The sequence below is a fragment of the Euprymna scolopes genome, chromosome 16 (genome assembly GCF_053919585.1).
Source record: "Euprymna scolopes isolate OS-2025 chromosome 16, ASM5391958v1, whole genome shotgun sequence".
Lineage (NCBI taxonomy): Eukaryota > Metazoa > Mollusca > Cephalopoda > Sepiida > Sepiolidae > Euprymna > Euprymna scolopes.
This window is the reverse complement of record NC_136497.1, coordinates 42,549,895-42,565,931: the sequence shown is the minus strand read 5'-3', so window position 1 is coordinate 42,565,931 and position 16,037 is coordinate 42,549,895. Positions and strand designations below refer to the sequence as shown.

The 16,037-nt window shown below is 33.1% G+C and overlaps 1 protein-coding gene across 49 annotated transcripts in view; it reads left to right on the top strand.

Moving 5' to 3' along the window:
* LOC145295927 (tudor domain-containing protein 7-like) overlaps positions 1 to 16,037 on the top strand; it is a 336,149-nt gene that overhangs the window by 86,123 nt on the left and 233,989 nt on the right. The gene's annotated exons all lie outside the window — the stretch shown is intronic.

Here is a 16,037-nt window from a genome sequence, read left to right as displayed (position 1 = left end):
TCTTTTTTTTTCCGTTTCTTTTTTTTTCCGTTTCTGTTTTTTCCGTTTCTGTTTTTTCCGTTTCTGTTTTTTCCGTTTCTGTTTTTTCCGTTTCTGTTTTTTCCGTTTCTGTTTTTCCTCTTTTTTGTTCTCCCCGTTTCCACTCCCCCCCCGTTTCTGATTTCCCCCGTTTGTTTTTTTCCCTTTTTTGTTTTTTCCCTTTTTTGTTTTTTCCCTTTTTTTGTTTTTTCCCTTTTTTTGTTTTTTCCCTTTTTTTGTTTTTTCCCTTTTTTTGTTTTTTCCCTTTTTTTGTTTTTTCCCTTTTTTTGTTTTTTTCCCTTTTGTTTTTTCCCTTTGTTTTTTTTCCATTTTTTGTTTTTATCGTTTTTTTTTCTTTTTTTCGTTTTTTGTTTTTTCCCTTTTTTCCCTTTTTTGTTTTTTCCCTTTTTTCCCTTTTTTTGTTTTTTCCCTTTTTTACTTTTTTGTTTTTTCCCTTTTTTACTTTTTTGTTTTTTCCCTTTTTTACTTTTTTGTTTTTTCCCTTTTTTACTTTTTTGTTTTTTCCCATTTTTACTTTTTTGTTTTTTTCCCATTTTTTTATTTTTTTTTATTTTTCCCTTTTTTTGTTTTTCCCTTTTTTTGTTTTTCCTATTTTTTGTTTTACCATTTTTTGTTTTACCATTTTTTGTTTTTCCCATTTTTTGTTTTTTTTTCCCCCATTTTTTTTTTTTCCCATTTTTGTTTTTTTTTCTCCCATTTTTTTTTCTCCCATTTTTGTTTGTTTTTTTTCTCCCATTTTTGTTTTTTTTTCTCCCATTTTTGTTTTGTCCCCATTTCTGTTTTTTTTTTTTTACCTTTTTTTTTGTTTTTTTCCTGTTTTGTGTTTTTTCTTTTCTTTTCCTTTCTTTTCCCTTCTCTTTTTGTCTTTTCTTTTCTTTTCCTTTATTTTTTCTTTTTGTTTTCTCCCTTTTTCTTTTTTCATATTTTTGTGTGTGTGACATTGTTCTTTTATATTTTTTCAATGACTCATCTTAATATAATAGAAAAACTATCAGTTCGGTGACTATAAATAAGATTTTGTAATATATTTTTGCTAAGCTAACTATATAATCTCCCTAATCTCTAGTCTTTGCCCACCATCTTCGTTTACACCTCACCACATATATTTTCAAGAGTATGGCTGCAGCATATTAAGTTAACATCAGAAAATATTACAAAAAGTTGTGACATTTTTTGTTCTCAACTCCAAATCGTAAAATAATAAAACAACTTAAATTTAATAGAAAACATGTAATCTGTTAGGTCACATATCAAGTGTTATTAGTTGATATTTCTTTTTTTTTCTCCTGACAAGTGAATGGATTCCTAAATGCACTTTATATTCAACTTGGTTACAGAAAAGGGGAAGACTAGAAAATTAATTGCATAGAGAGCTTCTAATATCTTTACAAAGCCACAATTTGCTCATGCATGGAATATTTTTGCTATATCTGGGGTAGTGCTTTTTACCACTAGTCAGTTACTTTTAGACACAGTCTGAAAAAGTCTCAAATCTCGTATCTCGCACTATATATATATCTATATGTCCAATATGAAGATAAATTAATGAGAAAGTCTTCAATGAGACTTGCATGCCACCTCTTGGGCATGCCAAACAACCAATTATGTGAACGTATGGTATGGTCAGTATCACCACATTCAGTACAGAACTTGGCTGATGTTGCGTAGCAAGATTTTGAATGAGAATCTGATTCTTCCAGTAACCTTGTCACAACATCGGTTAGTTGGTTCACAGGGACAGTTTTTCTTGATAAAAACTGTAGCTAATTGCAAATGTCTTTGCTGTTAGATTCCAGGCATTCTTTTGACAAATTTCCTAGATCATGACCAGCTTTCAAAAACTCATCAATTCTGCAGAATGATAGTCCTGTGCAAGATATGGTTCATTTTGACTCAAGGAAAATTGTCACATAAATAAAAGGTGGTCAGCTCAGAAAGTTCTTAGAATTTCGCCAGATTAAGTTTGACACAATTGAAAGATAAGACAGTGAAGAATAGAATTGTCTCGATGCTTCTGTGCCAACTTTTCAATGGAATTGATGACCTCTTCTGAAAAGAAATGGCGACCTTGTAGACCATTGGTTGAGATCCCACCCTTTTTCCCCAGCAGTATTGATTTTGTTGAGATAAAGGTTGAAGTCCATGTAGATGGCTTCAGGAACACGATCCTTTGCCTGCCGAATATGTTCCCCTTGAGGATTGGACTTCTCGATACACTGTTAGTCATCAGCATGACAACTGTGATGCTACTCCTTGAGTGGAAGCATGGTGCCTCATCTGTGTAGCTAACGCCGGGGGATTTAACCTCTAGGCCAAGCGAAGCAGGACTGAAACCACCCACTAATTGCTATAAAATGTATGGGCCTTGATTACATTGTATACATCCACTATAGATGTAAGGTGGGTGTATATGTTGTTTGGCTAAATGGTAGATTGAATGCAACGACCGGGAAAAAATGATATAAACCATGGAAAATGTCTTGAAAATTGTATTTTTATGTAGTAAAAATTTGTGTTGAAATATTAAAAATAAAATTGAAATAAATAATATATTTTTTAAGTATTAATAAAAATGCCATTAAAATATTTTTTTAAATATTGAAAATAAAAACAGTGGTCTGTAATTGCATATTAGTATCAGGATACAAAAGTCACGTCCCTTTTTTGTGCGGGATTCAAATCTCTTATTTTTGCTTTTATTTTATTTTATTTTTTGTGGGAGGCACAAGAGAGGAGGAGGAGTAGTGGCAGCCACCATAAATAAAAATGACCGCCTCCTCCCTTAAAAAACAACTTTCTTTATAACGTCAAGGATGAGAGTTCATATTACGAATGTTGTTTTAATTTGAATAAAATAAAATATGCATCAAGTGTGCTTGAAAGCCAAATCACAATATAATAGTAGGAAAATAAACAGATATTTTACTTGTTTGAAATTTATCACAAATATATTTCAGAGGTATACTCCATCTTCAGTGTGTTGTTTTGTTTCTTTTTTTTCCTTTTCTTCTGTCTTGCCATGTTGTAAAGTTGGAGAAAGATGTCTGTTTGTAAAGAACAGCACGTATCTAGCGGTTGTATTTTGAAATGTTTGAACTGTGCGTAGGCAACATGACAATAACGTCAAGGATGAGAGTTCAGAGAGAGCAGTTATATTTGTAGCATTTGTAGTCTGAAAATGTTCTTTTTCTTGTCTCAACTTGAATGGAAAAGAATGAATTTCAACTGACATTTGTTTTACTTGCTGATAATTTAACACCAGATTAAAAAAAAAAAACCCTGTTTACTCATAAATACAAGACAAGGATATTACCCCCCTCTCTTCTTGCTTATCAAGTATTGGCCATCTTTTGTATTTCTATATTTACACTCCCTGTTCCAAATAAAATAACATTTATTTTATTATTGGAATCCTTTAAGATGTATAATTTGTACATTTAATCATTTATTTGCAGACTATAATCCTCATCTTTATATTGGTGTTTCACAACGTTTCGGCCTCTGGTCTTTGTCAGGTGGTTAACCATGTCGGGATAGGAATTACTGAGGATACGCTTAAGAGACTTTATGAAGATGGGGATAACAGTCTGCAGATAAAGATAACATTTGTAATTAATATTTTATTTAGAGATTTATAGACAACTGTGCATACACAATGTTGTTGCTTTTGCAATAAAATCAATCTTGTTTTTACTTTATTATTGTCGCATGAATAAAAATAATTGTTCTTATTGGTTGATTTACAGTCGACTTTATAATTTATTATTGTTGATTTTATATATGCAGACATATCTGTATGTCTTCTATCTGTAAGTAAATTTAAATTTGTTATACCCTAGCACTACATATTTCCTTAGGTGTCGTTGTTGAAATGTGAAACGGGCATTAAGTTGATCACAGCCTTGACAAATTATATCTTAATAGAAGAGGTTATTCCAAAAGCCAGGGAATTTAGCTAAATTGTTAACTACTACAAGCGTAAAGAAAAAGCTCTTGATAGAGGTAATTACAAAGGTTTAAAGTTGATGGATCAGGTTCTGAAAGTGATTAAGAATAATTGGGCAGCAAATAAGAAGTCAGATAAGCATAGACGCAATGCAATTTCGTTTTGTCTGAGCAAAGTACCACTGATGCTATATTTATTCTAGGACAAATGCAAGAGAAGTTCCCTAGTAAGAAGAACCTATACTTTGCTTTTATGGATCTGGAGAAAGCTTTTAACATTATATGTTGTCTGAGTGGCATTGTGTAAATGAGGAGTAAGCAAGTGGTTAGTGAAGATTGTTCAAGCAATACACAAAGTTGTATTAGAATTAGTGATAGGTTTAATATTAAAGTTAGCATGCACCTGTCTTTCGGGTCCATTGTTTATGAATCTGTACATGTGTTGTTCAGAAAAAATACTGTATACTAGTAACTTGGTACTTGGCTGTGAAGCAACGAAAGATTTATTTCTAAAATCAAAAAAATGCTATGGAAAATAAAGGCTGAGTAAATGTCACCAAGACAAAAGTATTGATCATGGTTAAAGAAACTGAAAAAAACTTTTGTAATTTAATCAATTATCTTTATGAACAAATGAATCCTGGGGATTTTTGATTCCAGAATTAAAACTGAGCTTGCAATAAAAATACAATAAATTATTTAATTGTGTTGCTTAGAAATCTGAAATAATTCTCATAATTAAAATCTTTAAGAGTAAATGTCATTAACATTTAAAAATAAAACCTTTGAAGATTTAGAATCTCTTTGCATTCTTTGATATATAAATTGTTTAATTGTTTCATATATATATATATATATATATATATATATATATATATAATGGAGTCTTGTGTTGCGACTACATTATGAGCATTTAACTTATGTATCCCATCACCATCCCACTCCACATGAATTTGATTATACTGGGCCAAGCATTGTGGGGAATAAAATCACACTATCTATTAGACAGAAAATGCTTTTTTGTGACTAGTAGTGGGTGTTTTAGTTAAATTTTATTTTTTTTATTTTTTAGACTAATATTCATACCAGAGCTTTGCAGTCTAGTCTTCTATGCTATTTCACCTTCTTGATTTGTACATTTTTCTAAAGAAGTGGTTTACTGGCATAAACACACATGCATATATATATATATATATATATATATATATATATATATATATATATATATATAAACATTGTTAAAGACAAAACAAGAGTTTCCGTTTTGAAATTTTTCTAATCTTTTTAGTGTGTAGATCGAAAGAATCAATATAAGTTCCATGTGTGATTTGAAGTTGACCGCGTATGCGTCTATGTAAACAGAAATGAAATAAGCTCTAGGGAAACTAGAATGAAAAATAATTAGACATAGGACTGCAACCTGCCGTCTTCTTTATCGCTCTCTATGGTTTATGGTTGGCCATTTTTGAGTCGGCACTAAATTCAAAGTTGTATGTAATTTTCTAATAATTTGTCAAAGGTTTATAGTGTGACAACACGTGTGGCTCCCGACAGACTGCTGACCCCCAACGTCGTGTGTGCCATGGACTTTTTGTCAACTTATCTTCTTATGGCCAGATTGTCATCTTTCTCACTGGTGACTGTTGATGGGGACACACGTGGGTCCACAACTAGAAGAATAAAACAAACAGGAGAAAAACACAAACACTGATTCTTCACATATATATCGGTTGGAATCTGGGTGTGTGTGAAACTGCAGTCTACATGCTGAGGTTCACAATTTTCTTTACTGTCGAGGCTGTCTTCGTTGGTTATTTGATTAATTCATCTCTGGTTGTTCAAGGGCTCTTGGCCTGGTCCAAATCATGATCCGCCTTCAGTGGCGTTCAAACTCCTACTGTCCACCCGTCAACTGTTGCCCGCTGCAAACTCACTACTGACTACCTGGTGTTGCGATATCAAGTCCCCCACCCCGGCTACCCGGAAGCTGCTCTTCCCTCTCTAAACATCTCAGTGATACCCCTGTCAAGTGTCGTTGGCTCTCTTTAGGTTTCTATTGTCCTTTGTTAAATCTAAAGGCTTAATCTAAAAGTACCTACAGATTCATTGTTTGTTACTTCCTCTTTCTTTGTTTATTCTAAGCCATTTCCTATCTCTTGTCTGTTGTCCCCCCTCTTTTCAGCACTTAGTGACCATAGGTCATCTTCATAGTATCACAATAACACTTTGGTAAACCTCAGAGTTCCATGTCTAGTTTGATATTGCATATGAGACTTTTTTTGTGTTCTTTCATCAGGGATTGAACACATAACCTCCAGGTAGAATTCACTCTAGAATATTTTTTGACAAAAGCTTTTATCTACGACTAGCAGGCCACCCGATGTTGCCTAGTCATAAAATATGTATAATATTTATATTTTAATTAATGCAGATTTCTTATTTACTATAAACAGAAATACTGCAGGTATTGAACATAATGTTAAATTTCTTCTTCAAAAAAAAAATCAAAATGGAAAGAAACTGAGACATGAGCATGCGAGTATTATGTTTTTCTAAACAGTTTACTTCTTGTAAGTAAAAAAAAAAAAAAAAAAAATACTTAAGCTGAGATTGAAACCAAAACTTAAAAACGTTAAGTCAAGTACAATAATCATTAAGCCAGCTTGACACAATCTTTAATAAGTGTTTTCAAACCTTCTTACTTAACATAAGGAATCTGTCATGTGAACCATTCATGCATGCACATTCATGAAACAGCAAACAGATAAAAATCTGATGACACTTGTGTACCACTTTTTCAATTTTGACCTCGAAGCAGCCCTTTTTCTGGATGAAAACTGATTAAAAAGTTTTCCACATACCTGAATGCACTATATACAAAATTTGAAATCTGTAGATAAAAAAATTGTTGAGTATATAGGTTGAGAAGTGTCTTCATACACACACATTCTCACTTTTATAGATATCTAGAAAGATGACAAAAGGAATCTGAAGTTAATCTATTATGTAAAGTGCAGTTGTCTGTGTGTATGTTTGTATGCCTGGCTAAAAGTCAAAAGTGATAAAAAGAAATACTGACAAGTTGGTATTTTCTTAGTTGGTGTTGCCCCGGATGAATAATATCTAAAATTTAGAAAAATTTATTCTCTTGAGATCAACTGGGCCAGTGTTTATCGGGGAGGGTCGTTTTTATTACACTATTATTTATTAATTTGGAAAGAAAATGTTGACTCATTCCTAAATGAATTTGTGACATAAACAAGAGTTTTTTGTATGTATATCCAGTTAGTTGGTGGAGGAGGAAGAGGGAAGAAGAAATTTTTTTCTTCTTTTTTTTTCTTTTTTTTTCTTTTTTTTTTTTTTTTTTTTTTTTTTCTTCTTTTTTTTTTACTTGGGAGTCACTACTTATCAAGGCCTGACGGCTACTCGAGGATAAGGATTAATGAATGTAAGGTGGTGGTGTATTAATCACTTATGGTGTAAATTGGGTAGAGTTTGATTATTTATAAGGATGGCTTAACAAACTTGTTTACATTTGAAGTTTACTATGTTGTATTTAACTGGGAAGCATGCCAGCGGAACAGTGTTCCACAGGTGGACAGTTCAGGGAAAGAAGCTTTGTTCATAGAATCTGCTTTTACATTGAGGCATAAATAGAGATTGAAGAAAATTCTAGAGTAGTTGTAGCTAGTTGAGTGTTTTTGTGAAAGTTTGACAAGAGGGGACGATAGATTAGATTTCAGTCGAGCATTTGCCATGAAAATAGTGATAGAGCAGACTCGCAATGTCTCTTGTCGGAAAAAAGTTGTAGGGAAGAGAAAGGAGTATCCCCCACTAGATTTTGAAGCCGGTTTTGAACTCAAACAAGGCAGGATAGGGAGTGTAGAGCAGCTCCTGCCCAGATGTGGCAAAAATACTTGATTTTAGGGCTAGATGTTTTAATAGAAATGTCACACTTTTGTCCTGAGCAATATCAAGTAACCCTTCTAGTAGAATATAATTATTGAAACATAAAACTTAAGATGAAGACAAATATCTAGTTCATAAAAAAATGTAAATTGCAACATCTCATTTGAAGAAATATTATCAAAATAAAATTTGATCAATTCATCTTTCATCCTTGTATTTAAATGCTCCTAGTTATGCATAATTCATAATTAATATTTTATCTTTTTTGGTGTGGAAACAAATCTACTTTAGGTCTTTCTAGAAACAACCATACTTGAAAAGTAAGGTGATACTCCCTTCTCCTCTTTTAACCCAATTTCATTTTCTTCTTTTTCTCCTTACACCACATTTAATGAAATGAAGGCAGTGGATTGAGTTCCCTAATTAGAGGAGACACCAGTAAGTGACTGGGTGCTAAAGCTTAAGCTAAGAGAACAAAATTGACCTTGAAACCTTTGTTTGTCCCCTACTGACATCTATTCTCACTCTATGTGAAGTGTGTTGTTTCAGGACTTCTTTTTGCCTTAGATTATTTTTCCTTCCTTCACCACTTGAATTGCCTTTTTTTTTAAAGTTCATTTTTGATATTTTGCATTTTATTTCCTTTCAATTCTACAGTTTTTTTAGTCTTATCTCTTCTCAGTCACATGTTCTGTTAACTTTCTAACAGTTTTTAGTTTTTTTTTTGTGTCACATTTAACTTATCAGATTTCCAGAGTCAAATCTTATCTCAAATTCTCTTGATGAAGATAATGTTGAACCGTTTTTAGTATTAAAAAATATGCAGCTCATAATGTGTTTAATTTGTTTAATTATCACAGTACATTTATCTGTTAATGAAGAGTGTGTATCTGTTTGTCAGACCAATACTGTTACCATCTTACAGTACAGAAAGATTCACAAGTGTGACGAGATACACATAAAGAAGGTTGGAGGTTACATTTGCTGAAACGTTTTGAGAATAACACTTGAGATGAGAACAGTATAATCATATCCCTGATAGCTAGAAAATTGCCTCTGTTATACCAGTATACAAAAATTCTGGTGAAAGAACTGACCTGTTCAATTATCACCCTGTCAATCTTCTGCCCCTCATTTTGATTAAAGACTCAAAGATTTTAGCAATCAAACACTAGTCACCATCTTGTAAATGATAAGCTTCTTTCTGACTAACAGTATGGATTTAGGTAAGACTATTCTACTGCAGATATTTTAACCAACTCTGAAGGCATATACCATGCACTGGATGAGACAAATCTAGATATATCCAACACCTTTGACAAGGTCTGGTATGAATGGCTTCTCACAAAAAGTCTATGGTATTTCTAAATAAATACTCAACATAATCAGATCCTTCCTAGACGAGAGAAGAATTCAAGTTGTATTTGATGGCCATGCATCTAAACAGCAGGATATTAATGCAGGTGTGCCTTGGGGGGTTGATCCTAGGAACTTTTTCTAATATTCGTAAATAACCACCCAGGTAAAATTGTGCCCCAGATGAGTATATTTGCTAATGACACTAAGTTTTATAATAGACATAGGGGTTGTGATCTTCAGTTGATAGTACTGTAATTGGATGGTAACATTTAATTCTACTAAGACTAAACTCCTTTCTTTTAACAACTAATAATTTCCGTGACACACATTTCAAACTCCTTTACTCAACATTCACAGTCAACATGAATTGGAACAAATACATTGAGGACGTTGCCAAGACTGCTGCAAAGGTGGGCTCTCTCTACCGTGCAAGAAAATTACTCTCACTACAGAGCATTCTATATCTTTACAAAGACACAATTCACTGATGCATAGTATTGCTGTCACATCTGGACTGAAGCATCTACCACTAGTCTTTCATTCTTAGACAGTGTCCAAAAAAATAGCGTTAAATCTAATAAGTCTAGCATTATCACCAGTAAAATTCCAATCTCTATTCCATTGCCACAATGTTGCATCCTTGTGCCTATTTTACAAGTACTTTAATAGAATGTGTCCTGATGAACTCACAGTACTTGTACCCCCTCAACGTAGATATTCCTGACTAACCCGACGAGCAGCCAAATTCCAATCGTTTACTCTTAAGCAGCCTAGATGGCAGAAATTCTTCTTCTCCAGTAGTTTCTTCCTTTGAATTGCTGGACTTTAAAATTCCTTCCTGTTTCTTGCTTCCCTGACTGTACTAAACTGCAGAAATTTAAAGGTAATGTGAACAGACATTTCACTATTCAACTCCCCTCAGTCCCCTTCTAGACAAGATCCCAAATAGTAGCCCCTTACATCCAAGTGGCAGTATGCATTGCTTGGAGTAGAAATGAGTAAAGAAAAAAAAATTCAAATTGCTGTTGCCATTTTTAAATGTTGCTGGAAAGTGTACGCGCCACTCCTTTCTATATAAATAAAAGTAGACAAAAATAAAATGAATTCTAAATAAATTCTATTGTTTAAAATCGTTGATAATGAACATCATATAAAATACTGTCTTTTTATCTGATCAGTTTTCATATGTTCTATCATAGATTAAAACAGAAAGAAAAGAAATCCAGAGTAAATGTGAGATGCAATATAAGGAATATATGACCTTCCATTAAATCATAACAGGAGATTGGAGTGGGGATGGGGATGATGGTGCTGAAGTGGAGTGGGTCCAACTTTCACAATTAAATTCTTCTGAACAGGTTTGAAACAAATAATCTGTCTTTTTGATAACCTTGATTATGCAGCTTATGATGTTACTACATAGACAAACGTCTTTCATTCCCCGTTCCATCACCACTGCCATTACATAGATTCTATTTTAGTAAAAATATTCATTTTAAGATGTCTGTTTAGTATTGTTGAAAATGCTGAATTGAATCAAGCAGATTAACTATAAAATATTAAATTCTGGTCTTGCTTGCTTGTCACCGTGCACACTTTTCACACTGTCTGTGAATGTTTTAGATTGTGGAAGTTATTAGTGTAAATAAAAAGGATGGATGATGAGAGAAAGAGAAAGAGCGGAGAACAAATCCAGTGGTTATTATCGAGAAATATATATATATATATTTAAAAGAGTGTAGCCATCAACAATTGTGGGGTTTTTAGCCTTTTATAATTTTTATTTAAAAATATTTTTATAAAGCTTTGGTTCGCTTTCTTCAGAAATTTTCATGAAACGGTTTATTTTATTTTTTTTTATTTATTTATTTTTTTTTATTAAATGGGAGTTTGAAATGTTATTTTTACATCTGCTGATACTAAATGTGTTTTTCAGAGTGATGAACATTCTCAGACATTCTGTCTCCAATAGTAAGTGTTGGTAGTGTTCCATCAGAGTTAATTTCAAAGAAGGGGCTTTTGGTCCATTTGGTGAAGGGTTTTATGTTTTTTTTATGACTTTCTTTCCCCATGTATAGCACACATTCACACACAATCACACATGTACATACACACATGCACACGCATACGTACGCAGGCATATACACATACACACATGCACATACATAGAAATATATGTTCCTTAAAACAACAAAAATAATAAAAAGCAAACGACAACCCAAAAACCTAAAACGCATTCTTACCTCATCCAAACTCAATCAAGACACAACAAAAGGAGTCACAAAATGCAACAAACAACGATGTGGAGTCTGCAACATAAGATTAGATGGAAACACATATACATTCACGAACCCCTTACAAACATTCAAAATTAAAAAAAACCTAGATTACACCTCAAAAAACGTGATCTATGTAATAAAATGTGCAGCATGCGATAAATCCTACATAGGCGCCACAAAAAACCTTAATAATAGAGTAGCCCTACACCGATCCAACATCAAAATCGTGGAAAATAGACACCTGCATGTATCACAACATCTACACACATGCAGTGGAGGCAGATTTGGGATAATGCCCATCTTCCAAACTGACAACTACTTCTACTTGCTAACACAAGAAAAAAACTTCATAGCAATGTTCAACCCCGCCTTAAACATCTCTCAATAATTATACACATAAATAGGCAAAACACAAAGTGCACTTGCAGGCATGCATACTTGGGTAAATGTGCACCCTCACACACGAAACAAAACAAGCACAATAAAGCACGTGCAAACTTTCACGGGTGCGCACATCCATATCCAGTATAGTACCATTTCCCTAAACTAAACAAACAATTAGAAATTATACGTATGTATGTGTATGTACACACGTGTGTATGTGTGTGATTGTGTATGTGTGTGTGTGTGTGTGTGTATATATATATATCATCTGTTATCTATCCTCCATCTTGTTTGTGTGTGTACGTGCACTTATGTTTGGGTGACTGAATTCATGTATGAATATGTGCTTGGATTAGGAAAGAAAGAAAACTTCAACCAATATATATGTAAGGTAAAGGTGTATGAATATGTATGTATGTGTGTGATTATGGGTGCGTGTGTCCATATATATATGGGTGGGTGAATGTATACGCATGTGTATATATGTGTGTGTGTGTGTATATATATATATATATGTATGCATATATATATGGGTGGGTAAATGTATTTGTGTGTATGTGTGTATATGGATGTATGCGTATGTATGAGCTCCTGCATATATCTCTATATATATGCATGTGCGTGTATGTATGTGTGTCTGCATAGTATGCGGATGTATGTGAGTGTGTATGTGCATACATGTATGTATGTATGTGTGTACGTGTATATGTTCTACCTATTCTCCATCTTACTTGTGTGTGTACTTATGTTTGAATGATTAAGTACATGTATGCATGCTTGTTTTGATTGGGGGGAAAAATAAATAAAAAAATAAAATAAATAAATATAAAAAATAACCAATTTGTGTGTGATATATTAGTGGGTGGATGTGTGTGAGTACGTGTGTGAGTGTGTAGGTGGGTATGTATGTGTATGCTCCTTCATATATTTCTATGTATGTGCATGTGTATATGTGTATATGCCTGTGTAAGTATGCGGGTGCATGTGTGTATGTACATGTATTTGTGTGTGAATGTGTACTATACATGGGAAAAGAAAGTACTAAAAAAAACATAAAACCCTTCACCAAATGGACCAAAAGCCCCCTCTTTGAAATTAACTCTGACCGGACACTACCAACACTTACTATTGGAGACAGAATGTCTGAGACCTGAAAAACACATTTAGTATCAGCAGATGTAAAAATAACATTTCAAACTCCCATTAAAAAAAACAAACAAACAAACCTTTTCATGAAAATATCTGAAGAAAGCGAACCAAAGCTTGAAACGCGTTATAAAAATATTTTAAAATAAAAATATGATAAAATGCTTGTTGATGGCTACACTCTTTTAAATATACATTTTTTCTCTCATTGGAATTACACAACCATCACTTTAAATAAATAAATAAATATATATATATATATATATATATATATATATATATTTTTTTTTTTCTTTCTTTGAGATTTCAGAAATATTTTTGGATCTTATCATTAGGCTTAGGTCTTAGAATTAAGAGAAATAGGTAGAAACTTAGTAGGTTATAGAAAAAATATATATGTTTACTTTAAAATGGATAATGTCACCAAATGAGCTCTATTTAAAATTTTTTTTTTTTTTTTGAAAGTTGCCAAAAAATTCCATTTATTCTTTATTGTTGCATAAGTGCCTGTGCAACAGGAGATATATGTCTCTAAATGTATGTATGTATAAATGTTCATATTAATACCGTGTCTATTTTCTAGTTTCAAACTGATGTATATTGTTCCGCCTTTCTTTGTTGAATAACTTTGTTGCTGGTGCTTTATACAATGCATGGGTGTCGGTGTTTACATATGTATATATATATATATATATGCACTATTATAGAAAAGTCACTTTGTATGTGTGTGTGTGAGTTCCTTCCTTATATGTTCCGAAACGGCTGTGCCTGTCTTTTGCAAATTTCACACAAAGATAATTTGTCTGGCAGTGTTCTTAGATATGTCTTATACAGAAATTTGTCTGATAACTATCAAAAAATCCAATCCTAACAATAATCTTTCTTTCTTATTGATCAAAAAGAATTTTTACAGGGAAATATTTTAGGTTGCACCAGCAAGGGAGATAATAATATCTCAACAAATAATTTCTTCTCAGACCCCCCCCCCCCGATTTGTTGACATCTGGAAACATAGCTCAGTGATAGAGCATTCGATTACAGATCAAATGATCCCGTGTTCAAGCCCGGGTGCACAACACCATTTTATTTTAATTTTTTACTTAATGCATTCAATTTATGATAAAAGAAGAGGTACCATTTTAAAATTGATGCAAATCATTTCTTCATTTGCATATTTTAAAACTAAACATTAATCAGAAGTGAGTTTCCAGGGCATTCATCTACAAGGGCAAATATCAGCTAACGTGATATTAACAAACACAACAGAATTTGATGAACTACATTGGTCCCCCGATTTATTGGAGAGGGCCTATGTTTTCAGTGGCGCCCGTGTGGCCATTATTCCGGATGATTGCCAGATAACCGTCCATTAGTTTTTCCTGACATTTTGCCAAAAATTGTATTTCATTAAAAAGATGTGCACAGTAAAAAAAAAAAAAATTTTTTGTGAAAATTCTTGTTGCGTCCCCAGGGGCTCAAAAGAGGTAAAAAAAATAAAAATGCCCCAAAATGGCCAAAAATGACGTTTTGCCCCATAATTTTTGATTCATCTATTAGATTTTTCTAAAACTTGGCCAAAGTGTGGAGCCCATTGTTCTTAATATAAATCCAGTATGGGTGACCCTGGTAAAATTCTGGTTCACGTCCCCAGAAACTTTTAGTGCTAAAAATGGCCCTTTTTGTGGTGCTTTTTTCATATTTCTCGACAAAAACTTGATATGTCTGACTATATAGTGGTTTTTCATGGTGGTCAACTCAAATATACATGTGTTAAGGCCTGAAACTGCACCGTTATCAATTTACACTTGGATTCGGCACCATCAGGGGCTCAAAAGAGATTCAGAATGGCCAAAAATGACGCTTTTTGCCCCCTAGCGTTTGATTCATCCATTAGATTTTCCTGATACTTGGCCAAAATGTGGTGCCTATTGTTTTTAATATAAATTCAGTATGGGTGACCCTGACAAAATTCTGGTTCACATCCCTCTGGGACTTTTAGGACTAAAAAACCATGCCTTTTTGGAGCTCTTTTTTCATATTACTCAAAAACTTGATATGTATGTCTATATAGTGATTTTCCATGGGGCTGAATTCAAATATACATGTCTTAAGGTGTGAAACTGCACTGTTTGTCTATTTTCACTGGAGTTTGATGTTCCCAGGAGCTTAAAAGCAGTCACAAATGCCCCAAAATTGCAAAAAATGACACTTGTTACCTCATAACTTTTGCCCCAATGCCCATCCATTAGATTTTTCTGAAACTTGGCAAAAATGTGAAGGCAACATTGGCCCTTTACACTTCTCACATTCATCATTTCTTCACTATTTTTTGTGGCGCCATCTCACATGCAGCACCAGAGGGAGACTACGCACACACGGCTTGTCATTATTATTATTTATTTTATTTATTTATCTTTTTTTGTAGATTTGTCCACCGGGTAAATTATTCCTCATAATATATAATATTCAATAGAGAATTGATTCTATAATAATACATACACAATCTACATAAATTAAAGTATCATTTAAGTGTATTGTACGACCAAGCAACGCCGGGTGTCTAGCTTGTACATTTTTATATGCCTGCGATCTCTTTCCCACACGAGACATTGCGAACCTGTCTCTGCTCTATTGCTATTTTCATGGGAAAAACTTTCAGAAAACACTCAATTAGTTACGACCACTATGTACAATTATCTTTGCATAAATCTAAATGCAAATTCCATGAACAAAGCTTATTTCCCTGAATTGCTCACCTGTAGAACATTGTTCCACTGGCTTGCTTCCCAGTTGAATACAACATGTTTGCCTTCAAATTCAATGAACAAGTTCTTGTTGAGCCGTCGCCATAAATTATCAAATTCTACCAATTTACATCACTAACGATTACTACACTATCACCTTATATTCGTTAACTCTTATCCTCAAGTGGCTTTTGAGTCTTGATAAGTGGTGATTCCCAAGTTAAAAAAAATA